We start from the raw sequence: 16,321 nt of genomic DNA, 5'->3' as shown, positions 1-16,321 counted from the left end.
GAGACCACAAGAATCCCCAGACATGTTTCAGCCTTGTTGGGCGTCATCAGTGATGAGTAGCTTGGGTCTCTAGGCCCAGCAGGCAAGGGACCCACATCTGGGCATACCCTTCCCACTCGGGGTGACCACAGCAAAACAAAAGAGTTGATGGCTGGAAGGTTTATAATAAATCTTGACCTCTGGCATTGCTCTGGGCAACCCTCCAGACCATCGCTCTTCACCTCCCAAGCCATTACAAAAGGGGAAAGACCATATGTAAATCAGGCTTGGTCCCACCCCCAAAGGGGTAGTCCAGCCCGAACTGCTAGGTCACATCCCTTTTGCATGAGACCACAAGCATCCCCAGACATGTTTCAGCCTTGTTGGGCATCATCAGTGAGGAGTAACTTGGGTCTTTAGGCCCAGCAGGCAAGGGACCCGCGCCTGGGCATACCCTTCCCACTCGGGGTGACCATAGCAAAACAAAAGAGTTGATGGCTGGAAGGTTTATAATAAATCTTGACCTCTGGCATTGCTCTGGGCAACCCTCCAGACCATCGCTCTTCACCTCCCAAGCCATTACAAAAGGGGAAAGACCATATGTAAATCAGGCTTGGTCCCACCCCCAAAGGGGTAGTCCAGCCCGAACTGCTAGGTCACATCCCTTTTGCATGAGACCACAAGCATCCCCAGACATGTTTCAGCCTTGTTGGGCGTCATCAGTGAGGAGTAGCTTGACAATAGCAAAACAAAAGAGTTTATGGCGGGAAGGTTTAGAATGAATCTTGACCTCTGGCATTGCTCTGGGCAACCCTCCAGACCATCGTTCTTCGCCTGCCAAGCCATTACAAAAGGGGAAAGACCATATGCAAATCAGGCTTGGTCCCACCCCCAAAGGGGTAGTCCAGCCCGAACTGCTAGGTCACATCCCTTTTGCACGAGACCGCAAGCATCCCCAGACATGTTTCAGCCTTGTTGGGCGTCATCAGTGAGGAGTAGCTTGGGTCTCTAGGCCCAGCAGCCAAGGGACCCACGTCTGGGCATACCCTTCCCACTCGGGGTGACAATAGCAAAACAAAAGAGTTGATGGCTGAAAGGTTTAGAATAACTCTTGACCTCTGGCAATGCTCTGGGCAACCCTCCAGACCATTGTTCTTCGTCTGCCAAGCCATTACAAAAGGGGAAATACCATATGCAAATCAGGCTTGGTCCCACCCCCAAAGGGCTAGTCCAGCCCAAACTGCTAGGTCACATCCCTTTTGCACGAGACCACAAGCATCCCCAGACATGTTTCAGCCTTGTTGGGCGTCATCAGTGAGGAGTAGCTTGACAATAGCAAAACAAAAGAGTTTATGGCGGGAAGGTTTAGAATAAATCTTGACCTCTGGCATTGCTCTGGGCAACCCTCCAGACCATCGTTCTTCGCCTGCCAAGCCATTACAAAAGGTTAAAGACCATATGCAAATCAGGCTTGGTCCCAACCCCAAAGGGGTAGTCCAGCCCGAACTGCTAGGTCACATCCCTTTTGTACGAGACCACAAGCATCCCCAGACATCTTTCAGCCGTGTTGGGTGTCATCAGGTTGAAGTAGCTTAGGTCTCTAGGCCCAGCAGGCAAGGGACCCACATCTGGGCATACCCTTCCCACTCGGGGTGACAATAGCAAAACAAAAGAGTTGATGGCTCGAAGGTTTACAATAATTCTTGACCTCTGGCATTGCTCTGGGCAACCCTCCAGAACATCTTTCTTCGCCTGCCAAGCTGTTACAAAAGGGGAAAGACCATATGCTAATCAGGCTTGGTCCCACCCCCAAAGGGGTAGTCCAGCCCGAACTGCTAGCTCACATCCCTTTTGCACGAGACCACAAGCATCCCCAGACATGTTTCAGCCTTGTTGGGCGTCATCAGTGAGGAGTAGCTTGGGTCTCTAGGCCCAGCAGGAAAGGGACCCATGTCTGGGCATACCCTTCCCACTCGGGTGACAATAGCAAAACAAAAGAGTTGATGGCTGGTAGGTTTAGAATAACTCTTGACCTCTGGCATTGCTCTGGGCAACCCTCCAGACCATCGTTCTTCACCTGCCAAGCCATTACAAAAGGGGAAAGACCATATGCAAGTCAGGCTTGGTCCCATCCCAAAAGGGCTAGTCCAGCCCAAACTGCTAGGTCACATCCCTTTTGCATGAGACCACAAGCATCCCCATACATGTTTCAGCCTTGTTGGGCGTCATCAGTGAGGAGTAGCTTGACAATAGCAAAACAAAAGAGTTTATGGCGGGAAGGTTTAGAATAAATCTTGATCTCTGGCATTGCTCTGGGCAACCCTCCAGACCATCGTTCTTCGCCTGCCAAGCCATTACAAAAGGGGAAAGACCATATGCAAATCAGGCTTGGTCCCACCCCCAAAGGGGTAGTCTGGCCCGAACTGCTAGGTCACATCCCTTTTGCACGAGACCGCAAGCATCCCCAGACATGTTTCAGCCTTGTTGGGCATCATCAGTGAGGAGTAGCTTGGGTCTTTAGGCCCGGCAGATAAGGGACCCACGTCTGGGCATACCCTTCCCACTCGGGGTGACAATAGCAAAACAAAAGAGTTGATGGCTGGAAGGTTTAGAATAAATTTTGACCTCTGGCACTGCTCTGGGCTTCCCTCCAGACCATCTTTCTTCGCCTGCCAAGCCGTTACAAAAGGGGAAAGACCATATGCAAATCAGGCTTGGTCCCACCCCCAAAGGGGTAGTCCAGCCCGAACTGCTAGGTCACATCCCTTTTGCACGAGACCGCAAGCATCCCCAGACATGTTTCAGCCTTGTTGGGCATCATCAGTGAGGAGTAGCTTGGGTCGCTAGGCCCAGCAGGAAAGGGACCCATGTCTGGGCATCCCCTTCCCACTCGGGGTGACAATAGCAAAACAAAAGAGTTGATGGCTGGTAGGTTTAGAATAACTCTTGACATCTGGCATTGCTCTGGGCAACCCTCCAGACCATCGTTCTTCACCTGCCAAGCCATTACAAAAGGGGAAAGACCATATGCAAATCAGGCTTGGTCCCATCCCAAAAGGGCTAGTCCAGCCCGAACTGCTAGGTCACATCCCTTTTGCACGAGACCTCAAGCATCCCCATACATGTTTCAGCCTTGTTGGGCGTCATCAGTGAGGAGTAGCTTGACAATAGCAAAACAAAAGAGTTTATGGCGGGAAGGTTTAGAATAAATCTTGACCTCTGGCATTGCTCTGGGCAACCCTCCAGACCATCGTTCTTCGCCTGCCAAGCCATTACAAAAGGGGAAAGACCATATGCAAATCAGGCTTGGTCCCAGCCCCAAAGGGGTAGTCCAGCCCGAACTGCTAGTTCACATCCCTTTTGCACGAGACCACAAGCATCCCCAGACATGTTTCAGCCTTGTTGGGTGTCATCAGTGAGAGTAGCTTGGATCTCTAGGCCCAGCAGGAAAGGGACCCATGTCTGGCCATACCCTTCCCGCTCGGGGTGACAATAGCAAAACAAAAGAGTTGATGGCTGGTAGGTTTAGAATAACTCTTGACCTCTGGCATTGCTCTGGGCAACCCTCCAGACCATCGTTCTTCGCCTGCCAAGCCATTACAAAAGGGGAAATACCATATGCAAATCAGGCTTGGTCCCACCCCCAAAGGGCTAGTCCAGCCCAAACTGCTAGGTCACATCCCTTTTGCACGAGACCACAAGCATACCCAGACATGTTTCAGCCTTGCTGGGCGTCATCAGTGAGGAGTAGCTTGACAATAGCAAAACAAAAGAGTTTATGGCGGGAAGGTTTAGAATAAATCTTGACCTCTGGCATTGCTCTGGGCAACCATCCAGATCATTGTTCTTCGCCTGCCAAGCCATTACAAAAGGGGAAAGACCATATGCAAATCAGGCTTGGTCCCACCCCCAAAGGGGTAGTCCATCCCGAACTGCTAGGTCACATCCCTTTTGCACGAGACCACAAGCATCCCCAGACATGTTTCAGCCTTGTTGGGCGTCATCAGGTTGAAGTAGCTTAGGTCTCCAGGCCCAGCAGGCAAGGGACCCACATCTGGGCATACCCTTCCCACTTGGGGTGACAATAGCAAAACAAAAGAGTTGATAGCTCGAAGGTTTAGAATAACTCTTGACCTCTGGCATTACTCTGGGCAACCCTCCAGACCATCGTTCTTCGCCTGCCAAGCCATTGCAAAAGGGGAAAGACCATATGCAAAACAGGCGTGTCCCCACCCCGCAAGGGGTAGTCCAGCCCGAACTGCTAGGACACATCACTTTTGCACGAGACCCCAAGCATCCCCAGACATGTTTCGGCCTTGTTGGGCGTCATCAGTGAGGAGTAGCTTGGGTCTCTAGGCCCAGCAGATAAGGGACCCACCTCTGGGCATACCCTTCCCACTCGGGGTGACAATAGCAAAACAAAAGAGTTGATGGCTGGAAGGTTTAGAATAACTCTTGACCTCTGGCATTGCTCTGGGCAGCCCTCCAGACCATCGTTCTTCGCCTGCCAAGCCATTACAAAAGGGGAAAGACCATATGCAAATCAGGCTTGGTCCCAGCCCCAAAGGGGTAGTCCAGCCCAAACTGCTAGTTCACATCCCTTTTGCACGAGACCACAAGCATCCCCAGACATGTTTCAGCCTTGTTGGGTGTCATCAGTGAGAGTAGCTTGGATCTCTAGGCCCAGCAGGAAAGGGACCCATGTCTGGCCATACCCTTCCCGCTCGGGGTGACAATAGCAAAACAAAAGAGTTGATGGCTGGTAGGTTTAGAATAACTCTTGACCTCTGGCATTGCTCTGGGCAACCCTCCAGACCATCGTTCTTCGCCTGCCAAGCCATTACAAAAGGGGAAATACCATATGCAAATCAGGCTTGGTCCCACCCCCAAAGGGCTAGTCCAGCCCAAACTGCTAGGTCACATCCCTTTTGCACGAGACCACAAGCATACCCAGACATGTTTCAGCCTTGCTGGGCTTCATCAGTGAGGAGTAGCTTGACAATAGCAAAACAAAAGAGTTTATGGCGGGAAGGTTTAGAATAAATCTTGACCTCTGGCATTGCTCTGGGCAACCATCCAGATCATTGTTCTTCGCCTGCCAAGCCATTACAAAAGGGGAAAGACCATATGCAAATCAGGCTTGGTCCCACCCCCAAAGGGGTAGTCCATCCCGAACTGCTAGGTCACATCCCTTTTGCACGAGACCACAAGCATCCCCAGACATGTTTCAGCCTTGTTGGGCGTCATCAGGTTGAAGTAGCTTAGGTCTCCAGGCCCAGCAGGCAAGGGACCCACATCTGGGCATACCCTTCCCACTTGGGGTGACAATAGCAAAACAAAAGAGTTGATAGCTCGAAGGTTTAGAATAACTCTTGACCTCTGGCATTACTCTGGGCAACCCTCCAGACCATCGTTCTTCGCCTGCCAAGCCATTGCAAAAGGGGAAAGACCATATGCAAAACAGGCGTGTCCCCACCCCGCAAGGGGTAGTCCAGCCCGAACTGCTAGGACACATCACTTTTGCACGAGACCCCAAGCATCCCCAGACATGTTTCGGCCTTGTTGGGCGTCATCAGTGAGGAGTAGCTTGGGTCTCTAGGCCCAGCAGATAAGGGACCCACCTCTGGGCATACCCTTCCCACTCGGGGTGACAATAGCAAAACAAAAGAGTTGATGGCTGGAAGGTTTAGAATAACTCTTGACCTCTGGCATTGCTCTGGGCAGCCCTCCAGACCATCGTTCTTCGCCTGCCAAGCCATTACAAAACGGGAAAGACCATATGCAAATCAGCCTTGGTCCTACCCACAAAGGGGTAGTCCAGCCGGAACTGCTAGGTCACATCTCTTTTGCACAAGACCACAAGCATCCCCAGACATGTTTCAGCCTTGTTGGGTGTCATCAGTGAGGAGTAGCTTGGGTCTCTAGGCCCAGCAGCCAAGGGACCCACGTCTGGGCATACCCTTCCCACTCGGTGTGACAATAGCAAAACAAAAAAGTTGATGGCTGGAAGGTTTAGAATAACGCTTGACCTCTGGCATTGCTCTGGGCAACCCTCCAGACCATCGTTCTTCGCCTGCCAAGCCATTACAAAAGGGGAAAGACCATATGCAAATCAGCCTTGGCCCCACCCCCAAAGGGGTAGTCCAGCCTGAACTGCTAGGTCACATTCTTTTTGCACGAGACCACAAGCATCCGCAGACATGTTTCAGCCTTGTTGGGCGTCATCAGTGAGGAGTAGTGGGGGTCTCTAGGCCCAGCAGGCAAGGGTCCCACATCTGGGCATAGACTTCCCACTCAGGGTGACAATAGCAAAACAAAAGAGTTGATGGCTGGAAGGTTTAGAATAAATCTTGACCTCTGGCATTGCTCTGGGCAACCCTCCAGACCATCGTTCTTCGCCTGCCAAGCCATTACAAAAGGGGAAAGACCACATGCAAATCAGGCTTGGTCCCACCCCCAAAGGGGTAGTCCAGCCCAAACTGCTAGGTCACATCCCTTTTGCACGAGACCACAAGAATCCCCAGACATGTTTCAGCCTTGTTGGGCGTCATCAGTGATGAGTAGCTAGGGTCTCTAGGCCCAGCAGGCAAGGGACCCACGTCTGGGCATACCCTTCCCACTCAGGGTGACCATAGCAAAACAAAAGAGTTGATGGCTGGAAGGTTTATAATAAATCTTGACCTCTGGCATTGCTCTGGGCAACCCTCCAGACCATCGCTCTTCACCTCCCAAGCCATTACAAAAGGGGAAAGACCATATGTAAATCAGGCTTGGTCCCACCCCCAAAGGGGTAGTCCAGCCCGAACTGCTAGGTCACATCCGTTTTGCACGAGACCACACGCATCCCCAGACATGTTTCAGCCTTGATGGGTGTCATCAGTGAGAGTAGCTTGGGTCTCTAGGCCCAGCAGGAAAGGGACCCATGTCTGGGCATACCCTTCCCACTCGGGGTGACAATAGCAAAACAAAAGAGTTGATGGCTGGTAGGTTTAGAATAACTCTTGACCTCTGGCATTGCTCTGGGCAACCCTCCAGACCATCGTTCTTCGCCTGCCAAGCCATTACAAAAGGGGAAAGACCATATGCAAATCAGGTTTGGTCCCACCCCCAAAGGGGTAGTCCAGCCCGAACTGCTAGGTCACATCCCTTTTGCATGAGACCACAAGCATCCCCAGACATGTTTCAGCCTTGTTGGGCATCATCAGTGAGGAGTAGCTTGACAATAACAAAACAAAAGAGTTTATGGCGGGAAGGTTTAGAATGAATCTTGACCTCTGGCATTGCTCTGGGCAACCCTCCAGACCATCGTTCTTCGCCTGCCAAGCAAGACCATATGCAAATCAGGCTTGGTCCCACCCCCAAAGGGGTAGTCCAGCCCGAACTGCTAGGTCACATCCCTTTTGCACGAGACCGCAAGCATCCCCAGACATGTTTCAGCATTGTTGGGCATCATCAGTGAGGAGTAACTTGGGTCTTTAGGCCCAGCAGGCAAGGGACCCGCGTCTGGGCATACCCTTCCCACTCGGGGTGACAATAGCAAAACAAAAGAGTTGATGGCTGGAAGGTTTATAATACATCTTGACCTCTGGCATTGTTCTTTGGCAACCCTCCAGACCATCGTTCTTCACCTGCCAAGCCATTACAAAAGGGGAAAGACCATATGCAAATCAGGCTTGGTCCCACCCCCAAAGGGGTAGTCCAGCCCAAACTGCTAGGTCACATCCCTTTTGCACGAGACTACAAGCATCCCCAGACATGTTTCAGCCTTGTTGGGCGTCATCAGTGAGGAGTAGCTTAGGTCTCTAGGCCCAGCAGGCAAGAGACCCACGTCTGGGCATACCCTTCCCACTCGGGGTGACAGTAGCAAAACAAAAGAGTTGATGGCTGGAAGGTTTAGAATAAACTTGACCTTTGGCATTGCTCTGGGCAACCCTCCAGATCATTGTTCTTCGCCTGCCAAGCCATTACAAAAGGGGAAAGACCATTTGCAAATCAGGCTTGGTCCCACCCCCAAAGGGGTAGTCCAGCCCAAACTGCTAGGTCACATCCCTTTTGCACTAGACCACAAGCATCCCAAGACATGTTTCAGCCTTGTTGGGCGTCATCAGTGAGGAGTAGCTTGGGTCTCTAGGCCCACCAGGAAAGGGACCCATGTCTGAGCATACCCTTCCCACTCGGGGTGACAATAGCAAAACAAAAGAGTTGATGGCTGGAAGGTTTAGAATAACTCTTGACCTCTGGCATTGCTCTGGGCAACCCACCAGACCATCGTTCTTCGCCTGCCAAGCCATTACAAAAGGGGAAAGACCATATGCAAATCAGGCTTGGTCCCACCCCCAAAGGGGTAGTCGAGCCCGAACTGCTAGGTCACAACCCTTTTGCACAAGACCACAAGCATACCCAGACATGTTTCAGCCTTGTTGGGCGTCATCAGTGAGGAGTAGCTTGGGTCTCTAGGCCCAGCAGGCAAGGGACCCACGTCTGGGCATACCCTTCCCACTCGGGGTGACAATAGCAAAACAAAAGAGTTTATGGCTGGAAGGTTTAGGATAAAACTTGAACTCTGGCATTGCTCTGGGCAACCCTCCAGACCATCGCTCTTCGCCTCCCAAGCCATTACAAAAGGGGAAAGACCATATGTAAATCAGGCTTGGTCCCACCCCCAAAGGGGTAGTCCAGCCGGAACTGCTAGGTCACATCCGTTTTGCACGAGACCACAAGCATCCCCAGACATGTTTCAGCCTTGTTGGGCGTCATCAGTGAGGAGTAGCTTGGGTCTCTAGGCCCAGCAGGCAAGGGACCCACATCTGGGCATACCTTTCCCACTCGGGGTGACAATAGAAAAACAAAAGAGTTGATGGCTGGAAGGTTTAGAATAAATCTTGACCTCTGGTATTGCTCTGGGCAACCCTCCAGACCATTGTTCTTCGCCTGCCAAGTCATTACAAAAGGGGAAAGACCATAATCAAATCAGGCTTGCTCCCACCCCCAAAGGGGTAGTCCAGCCCGAACTGCTAGGTCACATCCCTTTTGCACGAGACCACAAGCATCCCCAGACATGTTTCAGCCTTGTTGGGCATCATCAGTGAGGAGCAGCTTGGGTCTCCAGGCCCAGTAGGCAAGGCAGCCACGTCTGGGCATACCCTTCACACTCTGGTGACAATAGCAAAACAAAAGAGTTGATGGCTGGAAGGTTTAGATTAAATCTTGACCTCTGGCATTGCTCTGGGCAATCCTCCAGACCATCGTTCTTCACCTGCCAAGACATTACAAAAGGGGAAAGACCATATGCAAATCAGGCTTGGTCCCACCCCCAAAGGGGTAGTCCAGCCCGAACTGCTAGGTCACATCCCTTTTGCACGAGACCACAAGCATCCCCAGACATGTTTCAGCCTTTTTGGGCGTCATCAGTGAGGAGTAGCTTGGGTCTCTAGGCCCAGCAGGCAAGGGAGCCACGTCTGGGCAAACCCCACTCGGGGCGACAATAGCAAAATAAAAGAGTTGATGGTTGGAAGGTTTAGGACAAATCTTGACCTCTGGCATTGCTCTGGGCAACCCTCCAGACCATCGTTCTTTGCCTGCCAAGCCATTACACAAGGGGAAAGACCATATGCAAATCAGGCTTCTCCACCCCAAAGGGGTAGACCAGCCCAAACTGCTAGGTCACATCCCTTTTGCACGAGGCCACAAGCATCCCAAGACATGTTTCAGCCTTGTTGGGCATCATCAGTGAGGAGTAGCTTGGGTCTCTAGTCCCAGCAGGCAAGGGACCCACGTCTGGGCATATCCTTTCCACTTGGGGTTACAATACCAAAACAAAAGAGTTGATGGCTGGAAGGTTTAGAATAAATCTTGACCTCTGGCATTGCTCTGGGCAACCCTCCAGACCATCGTTCTTCTCCTGCCAAGCCATTACAAAATGGGAAAGACCATATGCAAATCAGGCTTGGTCCCACCCGCAAAGGGGTAGTCCAGCCCGAACTGCTAGGTCACATCCCTTTTGCACGAGATCACAAGCATCCCCAGACATGTTTCAGCCTTGTTGGCCAACATCAGTGAGGAATAGCTTGGGTCTCTAGGCCCAGCAGGCAAGGGACCCACGTCTGGGCATACCCTTCCCACTCGGGGTGACAATAGCAAAACAAAAGAGTTGATGGCTGGAAGGTTTATAATAAATCTTGACCTCTGGCATTGCTCTGGGCAACCCTCCAGACCATCGTACTTCGCCTGCCAAGCCATTACAAAAGGGGAAAGACCATATGCAAATCAGGCTTGGTCCCAGCCCCAAAGGGGTAGTCCAGCCCAAACTGCTAGGTCACATCCCTTTTGCACGAGACCACAAGCATACCCAGACATGTTTCAGCCTTGTTGGGCGTCATCAGTGAGGAGTAGCTTGGGTCTCTAGGCCCTGCAGGCAAGGGACCCACGTCTGGGCATACCCTTCCCACTCGGGGTGACAATAGCAAAACAAAAGAGTTTATGGCTGGAAGGTTTAGGATAAAACTTGAACTCTGGCATTGCTCTGGGCAACCCTCCAGACCATTGTTCTTCGCCTGCCAAGCCATTACAAAAGGGGAAAGACCATGTGCAAATCAGGCTTGGTCCCACCCCCAAAGGGGTAGTCCAGCCCGAATTGCTAGGTCACATCCCTTTTGCACGAGACCACAAGCATCCTCAGACATTTTTCAGCCTTGTTGGGCGTCATCAGTGATGAGTTGCTTGGGTCTCTAGGCCCAGCAGGCAAGGGACCCACGTCTGGGCATACCCTTCCCACTCGGGGTGACCATAGAAAAACAAAAGAGTTGATGGCTGGAAGGTTTATAATAAATCTTGAATTCTGGCATTGCTCTGGGCAACCCTCCAGACCATCGCTCTTCGCCTCCCAAGCCATTACAAAAGGGGAAAGACCATATGTAAATCAGGCTTGGTCCCACCCCCAAAGGGGTAGTCCAGCCGGAACTGCTAGGTCACATCCGTTTTGCACGAGACCACAAGCATCCCCAGACATGTTTCAGCCTTGTTGGGCGTCATCAGTGAGGAGTAGCTTGGGTCTCTAGGCCCAGCAGGAAAGGGACCCATGTCTGGGCATACCCTTCCCACTCGGGGCGACAATAGCAAAATAAAAGAGTTGATGGTTGGAAGGTTTAGGACAAATCTTGACCTCTGGCATTGCTCTGGGCAACCCTCCAGACCATCGTTCTTTGCCTGCCAAGCCATTACAAAAGGGGAAAGACCATATGCAAATCAGGCTTTGTCCCACCCCAAAGGGGTAGAGAAGCCCAAACTGCTAGGTCACATCCCTTTTGCACGAGACCACAAGCATCCCAAGACATGTTTCAGCCTTGTTGGGCATCATCAGTGAGGAGTAGCTTGGGTCTCTAGTCCCAGCAGGCAAGGGACCCACGTCTGGGCATATCCTTTCCACTCGGGGTTACAATAGCAAAACAAAAGAGTTGATGGCTGGAAGGTTTAGAATAAATCTTGACCTCTGGCATTGCTCTGGGCAACCCTCCAGACCATCGTACTTTGCCTGCCAAGCCGTTACAAAAGGGGAAAGACCATATGCAAATCAGGCTTGGTCCCACCCCCAAAGGGGTAGTCCAGCCCAAACTGCTAGGTCACATCCCTTTTGCACGAGACCACAAGCATCCCCAGACATGTTTCAGCCTTGTTGGGCGTCATCAGTGAGGAGTAGCTTGGGTCTCTAGGCCTAGCAGGAAAGGGACCCATGTCTGAGCATACCCTTCCCACTCGGGGTGACAATAGCAAAACAAAAGAGTTGATGGCTGGAAGGTTTAGAATAACTCTTGACCTCTGGCATTGCTCTGGGCAACCCACCAGACCATCGTTCTTCGGCTGCCAAGCCATTACAAAAGGGGAAAGACCATATGCAAATCAGGCTTGGTCCCACCCCCAAAGGGGTAGTCGAGCCCGAACTGCTAGGTCACAACCCTTTTGCACAAGACCACAAGCATACCCAGACATGTTTCAGCCTTGTTGGGCGTCATCAGTGAGGAGTAGCTTGGGTCTCTAGGCCCAGCAGGCAAGGGACCCACGTTTGGGCATACCCTTCCCACTCGGGGTGACAATAGCAAAACAAAAGAGTTTATGGCTGGAAGGTTTAGGATAAAACTTGAACTCTGGCATTGCTCTGGGCAACCCTCCAGACCATTGTTCTTCGCCTGCCAAGCCATTACAAAAGGGGAAAGACCATATGTAAATCAGGCTTGGTCCCACCCCCAAAGGGGTAGTCCAGCCGGAACTGCTAGGTCACATCCGTTTTGCACGAGACCACAAGCATCCCCAGACATGTTTCAGCCTTGTTGGGCGTCATCAGTGAGGAGTAGCTTGGGTCTCTAGGCCCAGCAGGAAAGGGACCCATGTCTGGGCATACCCTTCCCACTCGGGGTGACAATAGCAAAACAAAAGAGTTGATGGCTGGTAGGTTTAGAATAACTCTTGACCTCTGGCATTGCTCTGGGCAACCCTCCAGACCATTGTTCTTCGCCTGCCAAGCCATTACAAAAGGGGAAAGACCATATGAAAATCAGGCTTGGTCCCACCCCCAAAGGGGTTGTCCAGCCCGAACTGCTAGGTCACATCCCTTTTGCACGAGACCACAAGCATCCCCAGACATGTTTCAGCCTTGTTGGGCGTCATCTTTGAGGAGTAGCTTGACAATAGCAAAACAAAAGAGTTTATGGCGGGAAGGTTTAGAATAAATCTTGACCTCTGGCATTGCTCTGGGCAACCCTCCAGACCATCGTTCTTCGCCTGCCAAGCCATTACAAAAGGGGAAAGACCATATGCAAATCAGGCTTGGTCCCACCCCCAAAAGGGTAGTCCAGCCCGAACTGCTAGGTCACATCCCTTTTGCACAAGACCACAAGCATCCCCAGACATGTTTCAGCCTTGACGGGCGTCATCATGTTGGAGTAGCTTGGGTCTCTAGGCCCAGCAGGCAAGGGACCCACATCTGGGCATACCCTTCCCACTCTGGTGACAATAGCAAAACAAAAGTGTTGATGGCTGGAAGGTTTAGATTAAATCTGGACCTCTGGCATTGCTCGGGGAAATCCTCCAGACCATCGTTCTTCACCTGCCAAGACATTACAAAAGGGGAAAGACCATATGCAAATCAGGCTTGGTCCCACCCCCAAAGGGGTAGTCCAGCCCGAACTGCTAGGTCACATCCCTTTTGCACGAGACCACAAGCATCCCCAGACATGTTTCAGCCTTTTTGGGCGTCATCAGTGAGGAGTAGCTTGGGTCTCTAGGCCCAGCAGGCAAGGGAGCCACGTCTGGGCAAACCCCACTCGGGGCGACAATAGCAAAATAAAAGAGTTGATGGTTGGAAGGTTTAGGACAAATCTTGACCTCTGGCATTGCTCTGGGCAACCCTCCAGACCATCGTTCTTTGCCTGCCAAGCCATTACAAAAGGGGAAAGACCATATGCAAATCAGGCTTTGTCCCACCCCAAAGGGGTAGTCCAGCCCGAACTGCTAGGTCACATCCCTTTTGCACGAGATCACAAGCATCCCCAGACCTGTTTCAGCCTTGTTGGGCGTCATCAGTGATGAGTAGCTTGGGTATCTAGGCCCAGCAGGCAAGGGACCCACGTCTGGGCATACCCTTCTCGGGGTGACCATAGCAAAACAAAAGAGTTGATGGCTGGAAGGTTTAAAATAAATCTTGAATTCTGGCATTGCTCTGGGCAACCCTCCAGACCATCGCTCTTCGACCTCCCAAGCCATTACAAAAGGGGAAAGACCAAATGTAAATCAGGCTTGGTCCCACCCCCAAAGGGGTAGTCCAGCCGGAACTGCTAGGTCACATCCGTTTTGCACGAGACCACAAGCATCCCCAGACATGTTTCAGCCTTGTTAGGCGTCATCAGTGAGGAGAAGCATGGGTCTCTAGGCCCAGCAGGAAAGGGACCCATGTCTGGTCATACCCTTCCCACTCGGGGTGACAATAGCAAAACAAAAGAGTTGATGGCTGGTAGGTTTAGAATAACTCTTGACCTCTGGCATTGCTCTGGGCAACCCTCCAGACCATTGTTCTTCGCCTGCCAAGCCATTACAAAAGGGGAAAGACCATATGCAAATCAGGCTTGGTCCCACCTCCAAAGGGGTAGTCCAGCCCGAACTGCTAGGTCACATCCCTTTTGCACGAGACCACAAGCATCCCCAGACATGTTTCAGCCTTGTTGGGCGTCATCTTTGAGGAGTAGCTTGACAATAGCAAAACAAAAGAGTTTATGGCGGGAAGGTTTAGAATAAATCTTGACCTCTGGCATTGCTCTGGGCAACCCTCCAGACCATCGTTCTTCGCCTGCCAAGCCATTACAAAAGGGGCAAGACCATATGCAAATCAGGCTTGGTCCCACCCCCAAAAGGGTAGTCCAGCCCGAACTGCTAGGTCACATTCCTTTTGCACAAGACCACAAGCATCCCCAGACATGTTTCAGCCTTGACGGGCATCATCATGTTGGAGTAGCTTGGGTCTCTAGGCCCAGCAGGCAAGGGACCCACATCTGGGCATACCCTTCCCACTCGGGGTGACCATAGCAAAACAAAAGAGTTGATGGCTGGAAGGTTTAAAATAAATCTTGAATTCTGGCATTGCTCTGGGCAACCCTCCAGACCATCGCTCTTCGACCTCCCAAGCCATTACAAAAGGGGAAAGACCATATGTAAATCAGGCTTGGTCCCACCCCCAAAGGGGTAGTCCAGCCGGAACTGCTAGGTCACATCCGTTTTGCACGAGACCACAAGCATCCCCAGACATGTTTCAGCCTTGTTGGGCGTCATCAGTGAGGAGAAGCATGGGTCTCTAGGCCCATCAGGAAAGGGACCCATGTCTGGTCATACCCTTCCCACTCGGGGTGACAATAGCAAAACAAAAGAGTTGATGGCTGGTAGGTTTAGAATAACTCTTGACCTCTGGCATTGCTCTGGGCAACCCTCCAGACCATTGTTCTTCGCCTGCCAAGCCATTACAAAAGGGGAAAGACCATATGCAAATCAGGCTTGGTCCCACCCCCAAAGGGGTAGTCCAGCCCGAACTGCTAGGTCACATCCCTTTTGCACGAGACCACAAGCATCCCCAGACATGTTTCAGCCTTGTTGGGCGTCATCTTTGAGGAGTAGCTTGACAATAGCAAAACAAAAGAGTTTATGGCGGGAAGGTTTAGAATAAATCTTGACCTCTGGCATTGCTCTGGGCAACCCTCCAGACCATCGTTCTTCGCCTGCCAAGCCATTACAAAAGAGGCAAGACCATATGCAAATCAGGCTTGGTCCCACCCCCAAAGGGGTAGTCCAGCCCGAACTGCTAGGTCACATTCCTTTTGCACAACACCACAAGCATCCCCAGACATGTTTCAGCCTTGACGGGCGTCATCATTTTGGAGTAGCTTGGGTCTCTAGGTCCAGCAGGCAAGGGACCCACATCTGGGCATACCCTTCCCACTCGGGGTGACAATGGGAAAAACAAAAGAGTTGATGGCTGGAAGGTTTAGAATAAATCTTGACCTCTGGTATTGCTCTGGGCAACCCTCCAGACCATTGTTCTTCGCCTGCCAAGTCATTACAAAAGGGGAAAGACCATATGCAAATCAGGCTTGCTCCCACCCCCAAAGGGGTATCCAGCCCGAACTGCTAGGTCACATCCCTTTTGCACGAGACCACAAGCATCCCCAGACATGTTTCAGCCTTGTTGGGCGTCATCAGTGAGGAGCAGCTTGGGTCTCTAGGCCCAGTAGGCAAGGCATCCACGTCTGGGCATACCCTTCCCACTCTGGTGACAATAGCAAAACAAAAGAGTTGATGGCTGGAAGGTTTAGATTAAATCTTGACCTCTGGCATTGCTCTGGGCAATCCTCCAGACCATCGTTCTTCACCTGCCAAGACATTACAAAAGGGGAAAGACCATATGCAAATCAGGCTTGGTCCCACCCCCAAAGGGGTAGTCCAGCCCAAACTGCTAGGTCACATCCCTTTTGCACGAGACCACAAGCATCCCCAGACATGTTTCAGCCTTTTTGGGCGTCATCAGTGAGGAGTAGCTTGGGTCTCTAGGCCCAGCAGGCAAGGGAGCCACGTCTGGGCAAACCCCACTCGGGGCGACAATAGCAAAATAAAAGAGTTGATGGTTGGAAGGTTTAGGACAAATCTTGACCTCTGGCATTGCTCTGGGCAACCCTCCAGACCATCGTTCTTTGCCTGCCAAGCCATTACAAAAGGGGAAAGACCATATGCAAATCAGGCTTTGTCCCACCCCAAAGGGGTAGACCAGCCCAAACTGCTAGGTCACATCCCTTTTGCACGAGACCACAAG

This window comes from Ambystoma mexicanum, chromosome 1q (assembly GCF_040938575.1).
Source record: "Ambystoma mexicanum isolate Mex_15411 chromosome 1q, UKY_AmexF1_1, whole genome shotgun sequence".
Lineage (NCBI taxonomy): Eukaryota > Metazoa > Chordata > Amphibia > Caudata > Ambystomatidae > Ambystoma > Ambystoma mexicanum.
This window is presented reverse-complemented; position numbering follows the sequence as displayed.